At 37.5% G+C, this 22999-nt stretch overlaps 1 long non-coding RNA gene across 1 annotated transcript in view; it reads left to right on the forward strand.

Annotated features, from left to right (window-relative positions):
• LOC126753672 (uncharacterized) overlaps window positions 1-22999 on the forward strand; it is a 48857-nt gene that overhangs the window by 19404 nt on the left and 6454 nt on the right. The gene's annotated exons all lie outside the window — the stretch shown is intronic.

The raw sequence follows: 22999 nt of genomic DNA on the forward strand, positions 1-22999 counted from the left end.
CACCTCTGTAAATAATGCTGCGCTTCGGAGCAGTAGATCTACTGCCACCTTTATGGCAGCCACCTTCGATTGGAAGACGCCGCAGTGGTCAGGAAGACTACAACCGGAGTTGAAAGTTTCCAACAGTGTACTTCTGCACCAACCGTTCCCATTTGATCTAACCTTAAAAAATTCGTTGGTCTGGGTTACCGCCTCTCTTCTCCAGCTTCTTGAATACTTGACAATTTTTTTGTAGTCTTTTCTAGCGCCTCCAACTTTCAACAAAAACTCCGACGAACATTATAGGCTATGGTTTTATTGAGGCAGAGTACCTTTGGTGCGAGTTCCCATCTTTTACCAATGGCTATCCTGTATAAAAACAGTGCAACCGATGCCTTTCTTGCTCTTTCCACGATGTTTTACGGGTTTCTATGAGAGCTACTGTCTGGAATAAGCCTTAGGTACTTAACACTGTCAGTAGCCAAAGTCGCGTTCCTCTTATTGATGGTAGATTCGCCTCTGGTATTTTTACTTACTAGTGAATAAAACCAGTTCGGTCTTGCTAGATATTACAACAGGCCGTTTTCGAGCCCAGTTGCTTACGATACTAAAGTACATTAACTCGTACAGAGTTTTCGAAATTTCGACATGGTAACTGGCCCGGTTTCCTTAAGCTTTTCCAGAAGATCATTAACAACCATGATCCGTATAAGGGGTCAGAGAACTTCTGTTTGTGCCGTGGCGCAGAGAAGTTTGAAGATCAGATGCTTAAGTTTCGATTAAGTGCCAAACCGATTCAAAGCTTTAATGACTTACGGCAAAACGCTTTTGAATGCGCCGTAGATATCAAGGAATACCACATTACAAAACTCTTTGTTCCTTATGATTCTCTCACGCCGAAAGACAGGAGTGTGCAACTGTTCTCTGATCTTGGTGGCCAGACGAGCGGCCCAAAACGTGGAATTATCTGCTCATCGAAGTGTTCTCTCAATAAATCCATTGACTGAGGCGATATGTGGGAAGTGGCGCCATCTTGTTGATACCAGATCACGAGCTTCAAATTCAGGCATCAAACAGTCGGTATATCGTGATAACGGTCCATTGACGGTAACGTTCTTACCGCCTTTGATGAAATATGAACCGATGATTCTACCGGACCACAAACCACACCAAATCGTTGTTTTTTCTGGACGAAATGGCTGCTCTTGAATCTATAGGCATTGAGCGAGAAATGGGCCTCATCGCTGAACAAAATTTGGCTCGAAAACGTCGGATCTTCTTGAAACTTTTCTAGATCCCCTAGAGCGACGCGATGTTTGCGCTTGAATTTAAAATCTTCAATCGTTCCATACGTCACTTTGCACAACGCTATATTTTGTTACGCTCTCAATTTAAAATTCTTGCAAGCTGGACGTTGAATTTGTCAATATTATCCAATAATGATTGCTGGGTCTCAAGATAGGAGATAGTGTTTCGAATAATAAGCACAGCAGGCCGATTACCTCTACTTGGATCTCCCGAAATTTACCTTAAAGAGTTTTATATATGTACTTATTATGGACTGACTTCGTTTATTATTTTCCCATCATTACTGCATAAGATTTAATACCTTTTTATATACATATTTGTACGTACATATACATATATGTATATGTATATTTTTATGTATGTGTGGAAGTCTAAAGGTTACTTAAAATGATGGATAAATTGAAAGTAATAAACATAAGAATTACGACCTTACCTTAAAAGGACACGTACAACATTTTGCCTCAACATATAATCAAACTTACATATCTACACATGTGAATATGTTTGTGTATTTATATATGGATAAAAAATGTATATTTATATATGTTCGTACCTGTATCAAAGATTTGAAGCAATCAAAGTAATTTCAATGCGTAACAGTGTTAAATGTGTACCTCCTCAATTGGCCATAAGTAAATCTTAAATTGCTGTATTTTTTATTTTTATTTTTTTTTAACAATTTTTAAATGCCGTTTTCATCAATGAAATAGCGCCACAGACAATTGGCGACGAAATAATCGATTAACTTGACAGAAATTATTAAGGTCTGCGAGCATAACTGATTGGGTAAGGGATTTCGGTATCAGGTTGGCTTCGTTCACTGCATACATATATGAAAAAAGGCTGAAAAAACAACAACACGCATGTGAAATACATATGCACCTTTATAGTGTGTGTATGTATGTTTATGAACACACACATGCATTGGTAGAAATCCCTCTGCATTGATCCTGCTTTGCGCAAGTGCAACTGCCTGCTTAGAGTGCCGTTGTTGTTGTTGTTCAGCATATGTGATTTTCAGTTGGACACTTTTTAATTTGCCTTAGTTGCTTCTTCGTTTAATTTTCGGCAGTCTATAAGTGTAGGCGACATCACTGTTGTTGTTTTTGTTAATACTATTTTTTTTAGTTGCCACTCACCTCATTTTTCTGCCGTCCGCACTTGTAGCCGCGCAAACACGTGAGGCGCCAGCGGCGGTCTATTTGTGATAAGCGAATTTAATTTATGTTGTTGTCTATTTTTGTTTAATTTTTGTTGTTTTTTTTGGTTGCATGAAAAAGACACAGCAAAAATCTGAAATCTAAATCACATTTCAACGGTTTGCTGCGCTCATAATAACTTTTTTTTATTATATTAAATACTTTTCTACGGCTTCGTTTATATTTCGGACAAGCGTGAGGTTGTGGTCGCCAGCGAAAAGAAGGATCTGGTATTGGTCTGGCGGCAGACAGCGCCGATTTGTGAGATTTCATAAATTTGAAGTGAAAATCGACAGCTTGCAAGCAAAAAATGTTACTTTTATGCGATTTATATGTGCGCATTACTGTAAATATATATATAATCGTATACATGTGTATGTATAGTATGTGTTAATGTATGTACAAGTAGGTGTGCAATCCAGGACGCCACAAAATATTTGAGACCATTGCCGGATCATACCGTAGTTTCGTCCTTTTTGTACGTGGCCAAAATTCAGCAGGTGCATATGGTCAGCACACACCTTTACTTATGTACATGTAGTTACATATATGTATGTATGTTTGTGCATCCAGCTGCTTTTTACCTTCGAAAATTTATTCAAATCGGAAGTGTTTGCCTTGATCGTGACTGACATTTTTGAAGTTCAACCAAATAAAAACTGTTATTTTATTTTACTGATCTCAACACTTTGACCTTAGACAGTAAGCCAGTTAGTTGATTTCAGCTTGCACTTCCGGCGAAAAAAAATAGTTTTGAGATTATAAATTTTGGTTTTGTGCTCTGAATTGTAATCCACTCGATGTTCTTCATTTGCTTTTTTGGTTTAACCGGGAGCAGGGCCATTTCCTTCCTAGAGCATTCAAGTCTGTATCTTCTTTTGATTACTACAGTAATTTTCATGAAAATCCGCATCAACTTTAACTAGATTCGATAGGCAAGCGGCAATTAAAGCAATAATCGCACATCGCTTTGCGTTAGAGATTGTCTTTAAAAGCAGGGAGGCAGTAGATCTAGTATAGTATACTATACTATACTATCCGAATTTGATACCAAGTCTCCAATAAACTTCGCGAGAAGCCTTGACATGCTGCTCTTATTAAACTGGAACTCCATCCGACAATACAAAGAACATGTCGGTCTGAGTATGGCGTGACAGCTAGACAGTATAACTTAACCTAACCAATATAGAATTCATCAGATTATTATAACCATAATACCGTCGGAGTCTTCCTTTCGACTTTCCTTTTGGTATTCATGCACCGTTTCGGCGTTTTAGATACTCGGGAATGAGCAAATAACAGTGACGGACAGTATTTTTAGAGACCCTGAATAAAAGATCATAGAACTAGACGTATGTCATACAAATTCTGCTGATTAACTTATTTTCTACCAAATTAAATATCATATCCAGTTAAATTCGTCAATATATCTGTTAATATCCGGATTCAGTTAAATAATACAGTCTTTTAGAAATCTCTTGCTGTTTTACCCTTCCTCAGAGTGTGGAAGAAGACCACACCTTCTGAATCTAATAAAGATCCTCACTTTTCCTTCCGAAATGAAGATTGTGTGTGTCTTCTTCGGAGCAGGTTCGCAAAGTGAACTCAACTTTTTTGTCCATTCCTTGGTTTCTGGTGTACAGTACTCGGTCACAGCGTCATCACAAAATAACTTAAACTTAGTAGTCTCACAGTTGTGTTTGTCGTCCTGAGTGTGCAGAAGCGGCACCCATCGCGTTGAAGTCCTTCGAGCTTTCTCATACCACACATTGTATGTAGGATACAACCTTATCGGAGGTTTGCCAATACGAGGTCGCTTATTTTTAACACGATGTCATGCATAATTACTATTCAGGGCTATGTTGAAGATCGTTAAACCGCACCAAAACGTATTTTTTTCAAGATGCAATGGTTACTCATGGAGTAAGTGTGGATTGCTGCCTGACCAATAACGCATGTTTTGCTTATTGACGAAGTCATACAGCCAGCAATGAGCTTCATCGCTGAAGATGATTTTTCAATGAAAATCCGGATCATTTTCAAGTCGTTGCTCAACCCAATTCACAAACATACGACGGTTTTGGTGGTCAAGCGGCTTCAGTTCTTGCGTCGATTTAATCTTGTAAGGATTTAGGCCAAGATCTTTTCCAAAATTCGCCACAACGACGTCCCGAAGATGCCCAACGGTTGAGAACGACGTGCGAGAGACTGATTTGGGACTTCCTCAATTGATGCGCTAGCTACAGCAATATTCTCGACATTACGGGCATTTCTTTGTCTCACTGAACGGGAACTTCATATTATACTGTTCCTGTGGATAAAAATTTGTCCACTAGACCACTCAATTGTTGATTTGACAGGGTGATTATGATGACCATAAATTGGGCGTAGCGCTCTTAAAGTTGACTCCACTGACTTCGAAAGTCTGTAGTAAATTTTAATAGTTTTAAGCAGTTGTTGGATCGTATATCTTTCCATGATGAAATGGCAAACCTTACTGAAGAGAAATGTCAAAATAGCGGGGGAAAAGCGTCGCCTGCTGTCCCTTTCGGTCTACTTTTGTAGCGCCGTTTTGATAAAAACCCGTTATTATACGATGGTATTCTTTTGCTATAGTGGCGTTGTTGGGTCTAAGTACCTATACGACTGTTCTCATATTGATATATACTTTATTTTTCATTCCCTTGTTCTCGTTTGCAAATATTTCCGTCGGTATTTTGTACCATGGCACTAATTGAGATCGAGTAATAAGTATCAGGTAGTGCCTTAACTCTTCAAGATTTTATTTTCTAGGATTTCATCAACCAAATGAAGTTTTTCTGACACATACAAGCTGTTAATGGTTTCCTTAAAAAATGTTTCAAGTCAAAAATATAGACGCTGAATATATGTCTATAGTCTGCCAAGGAGTTGGTATTGTGGCTCTTAGAAGCATGCTATATATAATTGTAGATTTTTCTGACTCTAGACTTCCGACTGGATTTATAGATTTCATACATTTTACGTCCCGATTATGTGTTGTCCCATCTATTCCAGATGTTAAATATAGCGTCTGCATTAAAACGCCAATCCTTAGGTACCCAAATATACTGTCGGGAGGAACATACATATATGTATATACAGACATAATTATGTAATCCTTCGTTTATGTAACACTTCCTTTATTGTTACCAAACAAAAACGTTTCCTAGCACAACATCTATTTACTTATCAGCATTATATTATACATATTAGCGATTCTTAGAAATCGCATATAGCTGCTTGCCGCCCGAACCTTCCGCGTATCGCCATTAAAAACGCCACCAGCCAACTACCCGATAGCATAACCCATTAGCTGTTTGTTGTCTACTTTAGATACAAAAGTCTTAAAACAAATTGTCTTACACAACTTTCACCGCGTTTCGACCTTGCCCCGAGAGCGAAGACGCATAAAAATATAACGTAAAACACTTGCAACGCCCGAACAATGGCGCGCATGCGCACGCGTTGCACTAAACAAACGAAAAATCTCGCACAAAATACCCGCTGCTTGGCTTTGTATAAAATATGGTGTTTATTACAATATTATTTTATGGCTTGCATTTGCTGATTAGTAGAGGCTTAAGCGAGCAAACAGCACTCGCTTTCAAATTTTTGTGTTGTTTTTTTTTTTTTGTTGTCCAAATGTTGATATTCTTGTCTAATTGCGCCACTAATTACCCGGGCTCATTGCTCATTGCATCACCGAAGGACACGCCAACGCCAGTGCCACCACCAGCATCATCATCACAAGCACCACCAGCAACAACTAGCTGCATTGTGGTTGTAGTTGTAGTTGTTGCAGGGCACCAAAAATGTCATAAAAATAATTTTTACGATCTGTTTACCCTTTCGCCAACAGTCGGTCGTGTAGCATTGCAGCTTCCTTGGAATTTTCATTTGTGTTTGTTTGTTTTCCAAAATTATTGTTGCGCTCTATTTTTAACGACGAGACAATTTTCCAAAATATTTTATAGCTTTTTAAAGGTGAAAGCAGCTATTAAGGATCTGTTGTTGTGGCAATTGTGATTGAAATCGGACAGCAATTTTTATGGCACACATTTTAGACAAATTACTATCGGGATATATATACACATACATATGTATATGTTATGTAATGTCATTTCCTGGCAGACATTTAAAAATCATAAAAATTTTCAAATCCCCTGTGAAAGGTGATATTTTCGAGGTAAAGTGTTGTTTCAACATGCAGCATGTGGCGACTGTAGCAATTTTCTGGAAAAAGTTATATCAGTTAATCTGCTGTCTGTTGACAGCACCTTATGAGCACGATCCCAGAAGTGCACAATTTGTTGAAATAATAGTCAATAAAAGAATTGAAATTAATTTTTATTGATCAAAATGTCTGCATTTAGCTGGATAACCTCCTTACTGCGGACCGCAATAGCTTCCTTATAATTATTTTATATTCTAAAGTCTCTAATCTCCTGCTATTTCGTGGTCGTTGCAGTTTTTTATTAGTTTTGAAAAGCGTTTCCAATTCGACGAGGTTCGAGGTTCCTCTGAAGCTCTTTTAAGTTACCCGAAAGCACCCACCTTAAGAAACACACTTCGTCTGTTGATATCCAACTAGGCTTTGATAGCGGTTTGATTTGGGCCAGAGAAATACAGATATTGCAATTGAATTCGAATGTGATCGGATTTACAAGATTTCTCGCGGAGTTTTTCCGAGCTCAAACGCAATATTTCTGTAGTTTCGAGATTTAATTATGTTGAAAACAAGCTTGTATTATCAGCGAAGAATTTTTCATGCTTAACTGTTTTATGTCAAGTGTGTTTTGAACTTCGTAAGCTCAAGGTTTACTCTCTTAATGGCAAAGCCTACTATTTATAGGCAGCAAAAAGAAAATTATAATTCTTCTGATAACAGAAGTCTTCTTCTTCTTCACACACCTGCGAGGGATTTGAGTGATGTGCGAAGCCGTTGGAGAAGGGATGCCTGTAAGCGTTTTCGACTCAACTCTAGTTTCAGACTACCGAACTACTTTAGCATTTTTCATGAGAAGAGGCTGCCACCGAAGGAGTAGTTGATATACCCAGTGCAGTTTCTTTCAGAGAAGTGAACATTCGGTTCGATACCAAAGCGGCTATACTAGATCAGAGCTTGCTGACTGTGCATTCAAAGATTCTTGCAATAGCATCAAGTTTCTTCCGTATTAGACTAGTTTGGATATCAGGCTACAGCGGATTTGCTGGAAACTATGAAGTCAAAAGCAAACCTTAATTTCAACAGATTGGAAACGATTCGGTACTCCTTTATCCTTTTGTACTCTAGCTTAGCCTTATGGATCTCCCGAGAGCTCGACAAATGCTGGTTAACAACCAGAACTTGAGCGACTGCAGTATCCTTCTGGTCCAGATTGAACCATAAGAGCTCCGGCGAACTACTGGCTGTCTACAAACTCAATCTCGCCGCAATTGTAGGTGCTCTGATTAGACACTATCCTGTCGAATAGACTCGCACGCGGTGCAGCTAAATATTCTGACGGACGCTTTTGGCAAAGCTGTATGGAATAAGACGAGGTGGAATCAACTTGTCACCTCTTTCTCTTTTACCCGACTTTTGCCAAAGTGAGATTTAAATATCTCAGTAGACACACGTTTGGGGAACCTAGCAAAGTTCCTGTGATTCACATTAATCGCCTTAATAAATTTGTGGTCAGCTCAAAACGCTTCGTCTGTTTATGAGGAGCTGGTGATCCACCTTTAAGTTTATGAGGAACACAAAGGTCAAATAACTCTTCAAGTAAGATTCGTCGAGTTTGGACCAATTCTACCACCTAACCTAATCTAATTTAGCGTCATCAGCAGACTATGGAAAACTTTCTCAGGCATTTCTACCATTAAAATTTGTTTAATAAAAAACCATTAACGGTTCGAAGTAGGCGCTTTAGTAGAACCCTTCATTTGTGAGCTAATCAATACTAAGAGGTCTTTCGTAGACCGATTTTATGACTAAGCGAAACGCGTATTAGATATCACACTAGTTTTTTCAGTCCATTGTTGAAGAACCCAAGAATGTCTTGTTGGTGTTCTTCTTGTTCTATGCAGAGATTGTGCTTTCTGAAATAAGGTGAAGAATAATCTTCTTAGCTTCCGCTCATATTAACCCCTATTTGGCAGTCGTTTTGAACTTTGAATGAGATTTTCGCTCGAAGAGCCTCTATCTATCTCCAGCGAGGATAATGAGCTTGTTAAATCGGGATTACTCTATACTTGTGACTTTATAAAGCCTGACGTTGAGAAGCTGAGTTTTATGTACTTTGTATTTGGGATTGTAATTTCTTGTCTTCCTCTGCCTTTGCAGTGAAAAATGAATTTTTTAAATATTTTTTTTTTAATTATTATTTTTTTAATTTTTCTTAAAAATCTAAAAAATTTTTTTATTATTTTTTTTTTATTATTTTACTAGTATGGAGAACAAGCTAAGTTATCTGCGGATAACCTAAAAAAGATTGTCCAAATGACTCACTACCGAGCAGTGGATGCTAGTGTTGCTTTAAAAGTCCGAAAGCCAAACGGAAGTGGCATACATTGCATAACAACAACAAAAAACTTTTAATAAATGCACAAACAAAAAAGTTCTTCAAGTGGTGGCGCCTACATGTGAGTCTTCCACAACTCGGCCAATCAATATTTCATAACAACAAACATGCAGCATATTTCACCGAGTGGCGCTTAGTCGTTTGTCATTTGCGACCAATTTGACATTTCGAAATTTTTTTGCAACTTTTTTACGCATGAAGATTTAATAGCAGCAGCAGGCTGTCGCCAAACTGCCGGCTGTTGCATGCAACAAATAACAACAGTAGCAACAACAACTTATAAAACCTGTAATGCATTGCCCGGCAGCGCCACTCACTGGTCCTTCCTGCCTTGACGTCAAGAAACTGTGACGTACTTAGACTTTTTTCGATTGACAATCAGTCAAACAACAACAACACTACTATTTTTTATATCTGCCAGCATTGTCATCGTCGTCATTATGTGTTTGCTTAAATATTATTGTAGTTTTGTCTCCCCGAAATCGAATTGCACAGATGCCAGAGCGCATTTCGATGTTTTCTGTGGCGCTTCGGCGCAGCTCACGGCGCTGGCGGCTTCATGCCAACTTCAAATTATTTCCCCAAAATGCCACTGTTTGTTGTGGTTTCCATACCCAGCGGTTTACCTCATTGATTGTTGTAGGCTTGTGCTCGTGTTTGCCTCAATCGTTTGGCACACATGTTTGGCTTTGACTTGAGTTTATTTGCCGACCCGTTGCAGTCCATCAAAAAGCGCATATCAATTGTCAAAATGTCATATGCTTGTCGCCCATTCAGAATTCGTTTGAGTTACTACTTTGTACGTTGTACACTTGAAAAATTCATCTTCATACTCGTGTAAGCTGGTAGAGGAGCCTTTCTCCCAGGGCTTCTATTTGTTTTTGCTTCGGAGATGGTGAAAACCTTCTTTTTGAAGAACTGAACTGAACCTGAACTTTTTCCACATCAGAACGTCTCGGTATATACAGTCAGTTTTCCAAGAGTTTACAATTGCGCTAAGAAGATTAAGGGGCGTCTCTTTCACAGTTTCCTCAAGAGATTCAACCAGATTTGAACAGATGCTATCAACGGCCGACAAAACGACATAATCTATAAAAATTCCAAAGATGCAAAAATATTATTCCAAAGATCGACGTGATCACCATCCAGCCGATGGGAATGGGAATGGTTTTGGTGAGTCCTTCCTTCTTTACTCAGATCTGCAGCTCGAATTATTTTCTCCAGGAGTAGATTGAAGAAGTGGCATGAAAGAGAGTCGTCTTGCTGAAACCTCATTTGGTATCGTAAGGCTAGGAGAGGTCCTTTCCAATCCTGACAGAGCTTTCGGTATTTCTCCCTTTTTGTGGATTGTGCAGAGGACACATAAATTCCAATCGTCGGGCGTGCATTCTACAAAGAAGCTCCTTATCAGGCCTTTTGCTGCGTATTTCAATAGCTCGGTCGGCAATCCATCGGCCCCTGCCGCTTTGTTGTTCTTCAGCGTGGTAATTGCTATTCGAATTTTTTCATGGTCGGGCAACGGAACGTCTACCCCATCGTCAGCGATTGTGGAATTGGGTTCGCCATCTCCTGGTGTTATGCCATTCACTGCTATTCAGCGGGCTGAAAAAATGTTCTCTCCATAATTTTAGTATACTCTGGGCATCAGCCACTGGATGACCTCTGGAATTTCTACAAGAGTCGTCGAATACTCCACAGACATTTGAGAATCTCAAAATATTTTGTTTCGGCAGCGTCGTTTAAGCAGAATCGTTTAAGAGCGTTTTAAAAGTTACCATTCTCTCTGTGGCTCTCTAACCCGATTTACGACATTTCGACACTCTGTTTAGTGGCAAAAATTTATTTATTCTAATTTCATTAGAAAACTCGAGCTCTTTACCAGCAATGAGAGATGCTGTGATTTTCATCACAACACTAAAGTGAGGAAGGGGTTTTTAGATGCTGCTTGCCGCACTGTCTATTGATCATTGCCTTGTTCGCAGGAGAATCCTTCCAAGTTAGTAAGGTGTCGGTAATCGTCTTTTCTTTAGGCCATTGGATCTAACCCCTTTCTATCGAAAAGTAATGTTATGATGGATCAGTAACGTTCTGTATTTTAGAGTGGGGTTTCCTGCAATATACTTGAGAAATTCTATCAAATTTTAAAGGAGATTTCATCTCATTTTCCTAAAAATAATTTCTTCGCCCAGTGCTTTGTCTTCAGTTAGGGCAGACAGAGGCGAACACGCGATTCGGCGCATAGCTCACTGCATTGCTACGAGTATATTAACTGAAATTTTAATTACTACGAGAGCAAAAAACAAAAACAAAAATAACATAAAAATCGTTCGAAATAAAATAAATCAATGTGAGCAGGCACAACAACAACACACACATACTATGTGCGCTTGGCATTGCGTTGATAGGCTCATAAGATTCATTGACACACACACCAACACATATACACAACCACATAAATACACACACATGTCAATGGTGAACTTGCCGCACACTCTGTCAAAACGACGCTGTGATTCTTCCGCCGTCGCGCAGACATTTTGATGAGCTGCACACAAAAGTCATCGTAAAATATGATGTGGCTCCACACTTTTATATACTTTACTTTTATGCTTGTTCTTCTGCGTTTTCTTCATCTTTATCTTAATTTCAATTCATTCGTTTTCGATTTACTTTTATTGACTGTTTGTTGCTTACGATTTTATGGCCGTTGACAATGATGTCAGTCAGTCACTCAAACGCAGTGAGTCCTCAAATCTCGTTTGTTTGACGCACATACACGCACATACATATACAAACACACACTCATATACACTGATTAGTCATTGATGCAGCTTGTGGCACATGCGCAGGCGTAGTGATGACAGTCTGTCAAGCCGTTTGTCACAGCATTCTTTTGGCCGGGCCAAAAGCCAAAATCAACAACAACAAAAATACTTTAATTTCGGTTGTAGCGCAGCAGTAATACCCTTCACAAATAAAAGGAATTTGTTTTTGTTTGGCCAGTTTGTATGGCAGCTATACGATATAGTGGGCCGATCTGAACAATTTCTTGGAATATTGTAGACTTGGCTTGGATAATAATCCATGTCAAATTTCGTGAAGATATCTTGTTAAATAAAAAAGTTTTCCATACAAGACTTTGATTTTGATCGATCAGTTTGTATGGCAGCTATATGATATAGTGGGCAGATCTGAAAAATTTCTTCGGAGATTAAAGTATTGCCTTTGAAAACAATTTATGCCAAATTTCGCGAAGATATCTTGTCAAATAAAAAAGTTTTCCATACAAAAACTTGATTTTGATCCATCAGTTTGTATGGCAGCTATGTGCTGTAGGGTTCCGATATCGACGATTCCGACAAATAAGCAACTACTTGGAGAAAAAAAAGACGTCTTCAAAATTTCAGCCCGATATGTCATAAACTGAGCTGGCAGACAGACATGTATATTAGGGTCTCCAACATTTCCAAACTTCTTGGCAAATTTAAGTTGGGGTATAAGTTGAGGACATAAAACCAAAAACAAAGCACCAAAAAAGCATGGTAATTCAGGCGAAAATACTTGCACGGCCGCAACGCTGCGGGTACTTCATAAAAATTTAATTGATTGATTTATTTCGGGGAAGATGAAATTTGTGGGATTTTTATGTTCCAGCGCGTAGATGTGCATACAATAATAACCAAGCTGCATATCTGTATGTATGTGTGTTTGCGCGCGGCATCCGAGTAGTTTTGTTTTATTTTATATTAAATCACGTGTTCTTTATTGCATTTTATTTATTTTATTGCACTTACATATTTAATTTGCTGCTCATTAATGTACCTGAAAACATACATACATACATATGTCTATATATGATTGTGTATCTGTTTACGTGTTTGTTTGGCTTCGCTGTCAATGGCCAAAAGGTTTGAGGAATTGACTGCCGTTGATGCTTTCCTTGCAACCGCCTACCATCGCCCTTTAATTTCTTGGCGCATGCGTGTGGCATTCAGCTGCTGAGCTGCTCATAAACACTTGTGCATACATACATGCTTACATATAACATATGTACATTAGGATGTGTCATTCTGAGGCAACCTTTTTTTCAACTGAAAAACAGGCTAAAAACTTTCGAAAATGTGAAAAGGAAAGTCACTCAAAAGATGAGCTCTTAATATTAATATTAAGAGGTGACTGTTTAAAATCTTCTGTTTTCCATAAAAAAATAATCGATTTTTCAAACGTCAAGAATCGATTCTTAATCGACTTCGACTACTGAAGATCGATTCCGAAAAATCGATTATTTTACGAGAAAACTCAATTCTCGAGTAGAATCGGAATCGAGTTTACCATCCCTACTGGCAGCCATCGCGTGCACATATAATAACCTCCGCACAATAACCACCACAAAAAAATGATTTTTTTTCCATGTTATTTATATGGAAAACAGAAAATTTGAAACAGGCACCTCTTAATATTAATATTAAGAGCTCATCTTTTGAGTGACTTTTTTTTCACATTTTCGAAAGTTTTTAGCCTGTTTTTCAGTTGAAAAAAAAGGTTGCCTCAGAATGACACACCCTAATGTGCATATATACATATAACAAACCTTTAAGTAGGCGCAAAATTTCGCCGAGGTGGGTTCTGTGCTTTCTTATATGAGGTATTCTCGAGTATGTGTATGTGTGTGTTTGTAATAAATATGCCATTGAGCCTGCCATTAATTTGACATATCAATTCGTTTGAGCATTTCGTAGAATTAAATGTTGAAAAGGTGAATTTAACATTTTGATTTAAGGCCAAATTAAATGGAGTGCCTTCAGAAAAGCAATAAAAATTAAAGGAGGTGGGTGTAGGGTAAAGATGGTACGTAGATGGTCTTAAACCTGTGCAGTTCTGTTTATTATTATATACATATATAGTTCTGCATTTACCTACATAACAGTGTATCTTATCAGTGCTTATAGAAGAAGACCGTTCCAAAAGTGGTTTTCCAGTTTCGATATTTCAAGCGAAAATCGTTTTGTATACTTTTGAGATTGAAAACATGTTTTTGAAACAGTTTTGGCCCAGAATGTTTATCTTGAAATTAAGGCTCATATGGACAATGTTATTACTAAACCTAAAAAGTAAAAACTGCGTTATTAAATGCATAATAAGCTTTCTTTAAAAAATCCTTTCAGACACTTCGTTTGCTTTTGCATATTTCGATCGTATGTACTATACTTTTAAAAATAACGTGGTGAAATTTTTAAATATATTTTCGGTTACGGACTTCTAAAGTGACCGCTCAGTTCAATCAGCTCTATCAGTTAATATTTAAATGCGTTTTTTTTCAAAATTACATTTTTCATATTGGTTGCAGTTGTAATTCGAAGACAAATTATCCGATGGCTTCATTTTTAAACTCTTGCAACATGTTGCTACAGAGTTTAATAGTTCTGTTCACCCAACGGTTGGTTGTATCACCTCAATATAATCGGGGAGGATATACGAGTTAGATATACATACATATATAAATGATCACGATGACAAAACGAGTTGAAATCCAGGTGACTGTCTGTCTGTCCGTCTGTATACATCCTCTTACTAGAGTAAAAGTTAAGACATCCTAATGAAACTTGGTGTGCCGCCCACAAAACGCTTTACGCAAAAACCTATAGAGCGCCGTAATTAAGTACTAAATTAAGTTCTGTACAGACGATCGCAATAGGAATGAACATTTTGAAGAAGTTCAGTTATTTCATTCAAGCTAAAATATCTAACTTCACTCAGGACAAGTCTTTTAAGCCCTTCTGTCTGAAATCGGATTATAACCGGCCCACTCCTCATATAACGGTACTGTGAAGAGTCGTTGTCAACAATAGGTTATGGGCGTAGCTCCGCCTACATTTAAGCTAAACCACATATCTCGTGATCTGTTCGACTGACTTCAACATATATGCCCTTCTTCTGATATTCCTCTGTTACGGTGTGAAAATGAGCGAGATCGCACTAAAACCGCGCCTACTTCCCATATAAAATTAAAAAGCTATTAATATAACGTTATAAAAGCTTGCACCTGTCGAAAAATTGTTCAAACCGACCCAAAACTTTTGAACTACCGGAAATGTGGAGATATATTATTGAAATGAGGATGAATGGATTATCTTCCTGATAATAGCACGTATGAGTGTCTTAGATCCAGTCATTACTTCTCTTAGCCCCCTTATACCTAATATTAAGATTTTCGAACTTCCAATTGACTTATACTGCATATGTCGGCCACTTTTTGAGTTATCTCAAAGAAAACTAGAGAGCATTTTTTACTCATAACATCCTATTCAAATTTCGCCATCCATGGGTTTAGATCAAGGCGTTGTCTATAATTTATTTTAAAAGGTTATCTGGGTCCGTAAATTAATTCCTCCGTTAAAGTTGTGTGTGTTAAACGTAATTTCGCATAGCAGAGAAGCTAACCAATGAAACTTGTACTGAAAGCTTTACAAATATATTTTTAAGCTTCTTGTCTATTGTAACGTTTTTCAATCAGAGGTTACTGCCCTTAAAGTAGCAAATGATGTACTGCTCCAGGCCGCACCCTCTTTTAGGGAAGTGACAATCCACTCTTATAGCAAAGGGGCAATACTTACTAGCATTAAAGGGTTACATGGGTTTCCTCGGGTAAAAAAACAGCTTTTTTTTAAACAATTTTTAGAATTTTTTATTGTTACAAACATACACTTTAAGAATTGTATTTCAAAGACCTGTGTAAAATTTCATGAAGATCGGTTGAGTAGTTTCCGAGAAATCTTGCCAAACCGACTTCAAAAACACAGTTAGGCTATTGCTTGGGTTATAACTAGATCCCACACCTTTAGAACATAAGTTAAGGGGTTATATACATTTAAAAGTCCGAAAGAGAATTTTCAATAATTTCTTCTGAGAAAACTTTTCAATTTATTGATCCACATATTATGGTATCTTTTAACGGTATTTTAAGACTTAGTATTAGTAAAAGTATTTATTAGGAAAGGAACTACAGTTGATCAAGCAGATTTCATTAAAGTAATGTTAAATCTAATAAAGCAAATCGAAGGAATAATTAAAATAAATTTTTTTGACAAAATGGCGGTTTCCAAAAAAATAGATTTTTGACTAAAATTCGGCCTTAAATTGTTGATAAAAAAAATTATTTATCGGTGAGAAAAATTTTTCGTTTAATTATATATTTAAGAAGCTCGTGTTAAAATTTGAGACTAATCGGCTAAGTCGTTTTCGAGTAATGTTCGTCACCGACTTTGAAAACATCATTTTGAGAAAAACGCGTTTAAAACTTGGACCTTGTACTTCCAAGTACTCTGAAACACCTTTTAAAATTTGCATATAACTTCGAAAATATTCACCGGAACGATATGCAATTTTCTGTGTGTATTCTTAAAAGTACATTAAGAAAGTAAAATACAAAAAATTTTTTTTTTTTTAAATTCGAACTGCATATAACCCCTTAAACGGGTATGGAGATTTGTAATGGGTAAAAGACGCTATGTCGCCACTTAAAATTAAAACATAAACTGACCTTTACAGATATTCTAAATAATCGGACTTTCGGTCCGTGAGTCACAATCCGACAAAAAATTATGCGATATATTGCCATTCTAACTTTCAAACCAATTGGTACACAGTATAGTTTTTCACTTTTAGTTAAAGGATCGACGATAAAGCTCAGAAACATGCAAAGGCAGCCAAATTCAATCCTGAAAGCGTCAAAAAGAGCAATAATTTTTCTTCAAATTCTGGTTGTGAACCCTTACGATCAAAGCATAATTCTAGAGATAAGATGTAAGCATATCTGAGTATATCCTACGCATTGTAGTATAAATAGTTTTAATAAGAGGTGGTCTTGAATAAATATTTTTTGTATACATTTGTATGCATATGTTCTTGATATTTTCATAAATATATAGATATACTAGAGCATATAGTAAAATGGCAGCTGTACTTTAAAGTAATCATAAAATAATGGCTTGCTACTTCCTAGAATTCTTATCAAGCATAATTTTCGGCCTTCACAATTTCTGCTCATAATATTTCCAGTTGACTTTTGCATTGTTGCCCATCAGACAATTGAACAATTCGGCGTTTGCTCCAGTTTGGTTAAGGAGAAAGAGTTGCCAGAGCACCGTTTAAGAGCGCACACAAAACGCAAAAACCTTGAAGAAACTCACACAGCCGTTAGCAGCGACATTTCGCATGCCATTAAATATTTTTATATGCCGTTATTTAATGATAAATGATTTTTCGTGAAGTGAAAAGAGCAAACAGTTAGCTACGCATGCCAATTTGTGTATGTATATACATACATACATGTGTGTGTGTGTGTATATGGGCAAGGGCACAGTCATCAAAGATTTCACAAAATCAAATATTCACGCTCGGTTTTTCTGTTGTTGTTGCAATTGAGTATTTGCGCTGTGGCGGGTATTTTTGACAAATTATCCTTGTCAATATTTGCATATCAGCGCGCAATACACCAACACAACACAACAATAGTGCGCATGCGCAAGCATAAACTAAATAGGCATATTAAAGGATATGCACACACTAAATCCTTTAAATGGATAATTTTTCTGAGAAATTGTGGCACAATGCGTTCCTCAAGGCTGTCCAATTGTTTGTTTGGCCGATTGCAGGCACTGCTTGCTTGCTTTATGCTTTTGCATATGTGTGTGTAATTCAGCAGGCAGCACTAAATGCTCTAAATACTGAACCATAAAAGCGGTGCAGATAACTGTGGACAAAAAGTAGTAAGACTTTGTGCTTAGTTTTAAAATTCTTAATATATTCTTCAAAATCTATGTCGTCTCCCTCAAAGTAGTCCCACTTGGCCCCAATACGCTTGTGTCGCCGTTTTTTCCAATCCTCGAAATAGTTGTTAAAGTCAAATTTCCGGAATAGCCTGCAATGTGCGTAGCGATTCATGTTTAAACTAAAAAGTCTTACTATCTTTTGCCCACAGTAGATATGCATATCCCTTGCCGCAAACAAAAGGGTAATGTATGTAAATTTGCCGTCCAACGGTGTCTCTCGCTCTCACCCACACTCTCTCTCTTTCTCACACACATAATTGCACATAAAATGTCTACAATTGGCAAATCAGAATTTCATTTCATTTTTCATATCTGTCAAACCAACTATTCGCCTTGGCTTGCCTCCTTGCTTTGCGAGTTCCTGCAAAAGGTTGGCACTCGGCCGATATCCTGCCGCGTTACATGCAAATACATGTGCATATATGTAGCTGTAAGAGTGTATGATTGTGTTTGTGCGCTCACCATTGTGTGTCCTGCTTTAATTAGTACCCAAAATATTTGCTTTAATTGTCCGAAAATAATACAGCGTAACCACCTACTTACATGCAACAACAAGCGCAACACATACATGCATGCTTACTCTACACATATACACATAAATACATCAGTCTTACAAACATAAATACCCACATCCATTCACTCGTCTAATTCAAAGGATTTGCTTTCATATTAGACTCAGTTGTATATCGGAAGGGGGACAAGGTAAATGAGCCGTAGAAAAATCATAAATGCAGACAAGCTGATTTTACGGTCAGTGAACAACAGTTTTGCCCGTCTAACTGTTTGTTTCTTATTAACCAATGCACTCGATATACCTGCTAACGGTAAAGGCTTCAAGTGAACGCTTGAGAATTTTGCACTAATTTTGCCGACTCAACACTTTTGCGCATGCGAAAATTACTTTTGTGTTTCCTTATAAGTATAGGCTCCTATTCAGGCCCATAAACCGCTACTTTTGATCCCGTTGCTGCTGCTCTTCCACACACTTAGTCAAAGGATATGCTTTATTCTTCGTTTGTTCCCGTTCTTTTGTCCGTGCCTTGGCATGCGGTAAAAATACAGCCAATATTATAACGGTTGGTGGTGCTCTGGCACAGACGATCGCGTCCAGCTGCGCGTCTCACTAGCCTCGTGGATTTGGCACACCGGATTAGTGAATTTAGTTAGAGTTTCATATAAATTCCTACATTTGAGTTCTGTTTGTTTGTATTGAAGGAGTATAGGTAGGCGTTCGTAGTGAAACACTTTAGAGTGCGATACTAAATCATACATATGTATGTATATGTATACATATATACCATTATGTTTGTCTACAAGTGGGCAGCAGCGTTTAGCCGTCATTTAAAGGATTTACGGGTGTAAAAAGGCGTATTAGTTACAGTTTTGCCATATACAATATAAGTATATGCATATTTGCATAGCTATAAGTAGCATAAGTATATAAGCCTACAAATAAGAAAAGTTTAAATACCAAGCAATGCAGCTTTGCAAAAATGAGCGCTAACAATTCATAATTGTGTATGCATGCATATATAATCTTCTCTTGGTTAGATTAGATTAGATAAACTGCTTGTGAGTAGAGATTACTCAATGGTTGAGTTAGAGAGGATTACTCATATTTAGATCGAATTTCTCACAATCCCAACGACGCCCTTGTTTTAGAACTTGTAGGGGATGCTTGTGATACAATCGCACTAGAACAATCTATGAATGTTCTCAAGTAACTTATTACTAAATGCATCTATAAACTGTAACTAGTTCTCTAATAATTCCAACATGCAATAGATCTGCGCAATATTTAGAGTTTTTTTACGAGGAGGAAGCATCGAAAGCCTGAACCCCATATCGGTGTGGAACTTTAATTCGAACTGAACCTCCTACTGTCTTGTACCGATCCCACAAGTATTACGTCGAGAAGATGATTGAGAACCTTATGACTCTAATGCCCTTAGTAACAAACTGCATTTACTTGACCCGACCTTGTGTTTGTTCCCAAACCTTCTTATCGGCTCCATTCATAGTAGGTATGTCGCGTCTTAGTTGTCCGTTTCATTTTTTAGTTCTCGTCTACGTTTTTGGTCTCCAGCTTTTTTGGTTTCATTATTTTGGCAGCTACTTCGTGCACGGTTTTCCACTTATCTAGGGATTCCTCCATTTAATACACTAGATATTCTGTGGTGGGGCCAACCCGAATGTATTTCTCAAAATTTGCCTTTCTTGGTCTTATTTCGCACAATGGAACAAAGTGTGCTCTACATTCTCGATGGTCTCGTCTCCGCAATAATCGCATATGTCGTTGTCATCGTGTTTGTATCGCTTGAAATATGATTTGAAACAACCGTGTCCTGTGAGACTGGCCCAATGTTTGGGATTAGTCGTAATGTCTAGTAACCATTTCTGCTGTTTTCCCATCTTTTCTGCCAGTGCTTCACCGTATCTGCTCTGGTTTTCTCTTTGAGAGTTGTGTGTGTTACTATATTGTTTAAAGGCTTTGGCTAAGAGGTCTAGCGGGTGTAAGCCCTCGTTTACTATGGCAGCATCTTCAGATACCGTACGAAATGCGGAGCATACTCATGATGAGCAAATGATGTTTTTGGAAAATAGGCCGTGGCGATACGATTTAATCTTGATGGTTTTCTTCCATATCTGGACGCAGAATAGAACAGCTGACTTTAATACTCTGGCTAGCAGTCCTCCTATTTTGTTTTGGTCCACGAGTATTGAGCATTGTAGCTTTTCACACATATGTATGTACATATAAGCCACTGGTTCTTTCAATCAAATTCTTGCATCAAGAACAATTATCAAATATTTTATAACTGGCTGGGTGGCTATGGTTACACCTATTGTGCAGAATGTAGCAACTTCTCGGGTTTTCCTGCCTGTAATAAGCACGGCTTCTGTTTTGCTCTCTGCTAGGGTTATTCCGTTAGTTTCGAGCCAGTCGCTTATTTGTGATATTTTTGTGTTGTTTATCGTAACGTTATATTCTATGTGCTTAGCTATTACCACCACAGCAATGTCGTCCGCAAATCCAATGATATGTACATTTTTCAAAGTATCAAGTCCTATTGGTGTTGTGAGAAATCAAATTTACTGTACTGAAACCGTTATTGCCGATATATCAGTAAAAAACAGTCTTCAAATATTTTTGAATAATACTGCCAACTAGATAAACTGTAATTAATTCTCATACCTCATTTATTACGACTTGATAATGCTACAACCTTTTTAACGAGTATTTCTTTGGAGATTAAAAAATTTCCTACCACGGCAGACCATTATAATAAGTTTTTATAGTAAACTTAATATATTCTCTTCAGGGTATAAAAATGTTATAATATTTGGAACCATATAATAAAAAGAAATCTATGATTTTTAGATTAAATTCAAAATTTTATTTAGCATAATTAGAATGATCCGATTTTTATTCAAATATTCCCGGTTTTGTTCGATAACTTTTTGTATTTTGAAGGTAGTTTCACTAAGTTACTCTCATGGAAATCCTCGTCACTTTTAGCAAAATTCAGGATAGTCGATCACAAGCTTTTCTATAAGCAAAGTTTTTACCATTTTAATCATTCACCACCATGCATCCATGCATAGGAGCAGATAGAACTCACTTTTTGCCAAGTTCAGACTATAAGGTGGAACATAAGAACCTCTAAACCAGCCAAAACCTTCTACCAAGTCACTATCGATATGTCAAGCCTGGCGTTGTCCTAATGGAACACCGTTTCTCTCCTATAGGCCAAAGTTTGCACTACTGCGTGATTGCATCCTTTGGATGTTCCAATCGATGACAGTATATGTCCGAAATAAGAGTTTGGCTTTAGGGGAGGAGCCAAATATGGCAATAATAGATGATACCCTGACACATAACAAAACCTTCCTGATCATTAATTCTAGCTTGGTACCCGTCCCGATTCGATTAACTAATTCACTGCTAAGGAGACTTAAAATTAATAGGTTTTTTCTTTGCCATAAGTAAAACAATATTTTCATCATCTATGTGCATGTTTTTGCTTTGAACCTCGGTTTAAATTATTCAGGTACTTTTGGTTTTAAAAACAGAGTAGCTCTTTCTGATAGGCACATTGCGAATTACATACTTTGAATTAGATATTAAGGTGAATTTCTACAAAAAGAAGGTATGAAGTTTTCAGAAATCTAATTTTAATTTTAAAAAAATTATTAAAAAGGGGTTTCATTTCGAGTTTCCCTACTTTTTTTAAAGAAAAAACACAGAAATTTCAAATTAAATTGGGAATGTTTATTATCATTCGGAAGATCATTCTTTGTCGCTTATTTTTCGAAGATTATTTCTTGCAAATGTGGGCCGCGGCTTTGTCTCAGATGGTCCATCCGTTGAGTCCAATTTTCGATGACTCGTTCGAGCCTTTCAACTGGTAACTGGCGAATGACACGCGTGATGTTTTGCTCCAAGGCCTGAATCGAAGCGGGCCTCTCCGCATATACTTTAGACCATATCTTCACAGGAAAGAGTCTAACGGGGTGATATCACACGATCTTGGTGGCCAATCGATATGCCCAAAACGTGTTATTATATGCTCACCGATGTGTTCTCTTCATAAATTCTTTGATTGATGCGATGTGTGTGAAATGTCACCGTTTTGTTGAAACCAAAAATCACAAAGATCATGAGCTTCAATTTCAGGCATCAAATAGTCGGTTATCATGGCACGATAACGGTCGCCATTGACGGTTACGTTCTAACCGGCATCATTTTGAAGAAATATGGACCGATTATTCCACCTACATATTCAATATTATTAATATGTATACCCAACTGAATTACGATGATCATACGACAGACTATTAAGATCTGAGTCCACCTGAAAAACAAGAAACAATTTGTTTCAGTACAGATGCATTTATCTGCAGAAAACAGTCTTTCAGTGATATTTCAATTCAAATTGATTTTGATGCAAATTACAATGGAAGCTACTGCAATAATTACATACATATACAGCAGGGATTTTAACACTATTTAAACGGCTCGCCAACCACCAGTGTCCACTTAACACTCACCACTCACTCGCCGACTGAATGACACGCAATCAAAACGATTTCAATT

The sequence above is a fragment of the Bactrocera neohumeralis genome, chromosome 3, assembly GCF_024586455.1.
Source record: "Bactrocera neohumeralis isolate Rockhampton chromosome 3, APGP_CSIRO_Bneo_wtdbg2-racon-allhic-juicebox.fasta_v2, whole genome shotgun sequence".
Classification (NCBI taxonomy): domain Eukaryota; kingdom Metazoa; phylum Arthropoda; class Insecta; order Diptera; family Tephritidae; genus Bactrocera; species Bactrocera neohumeralis.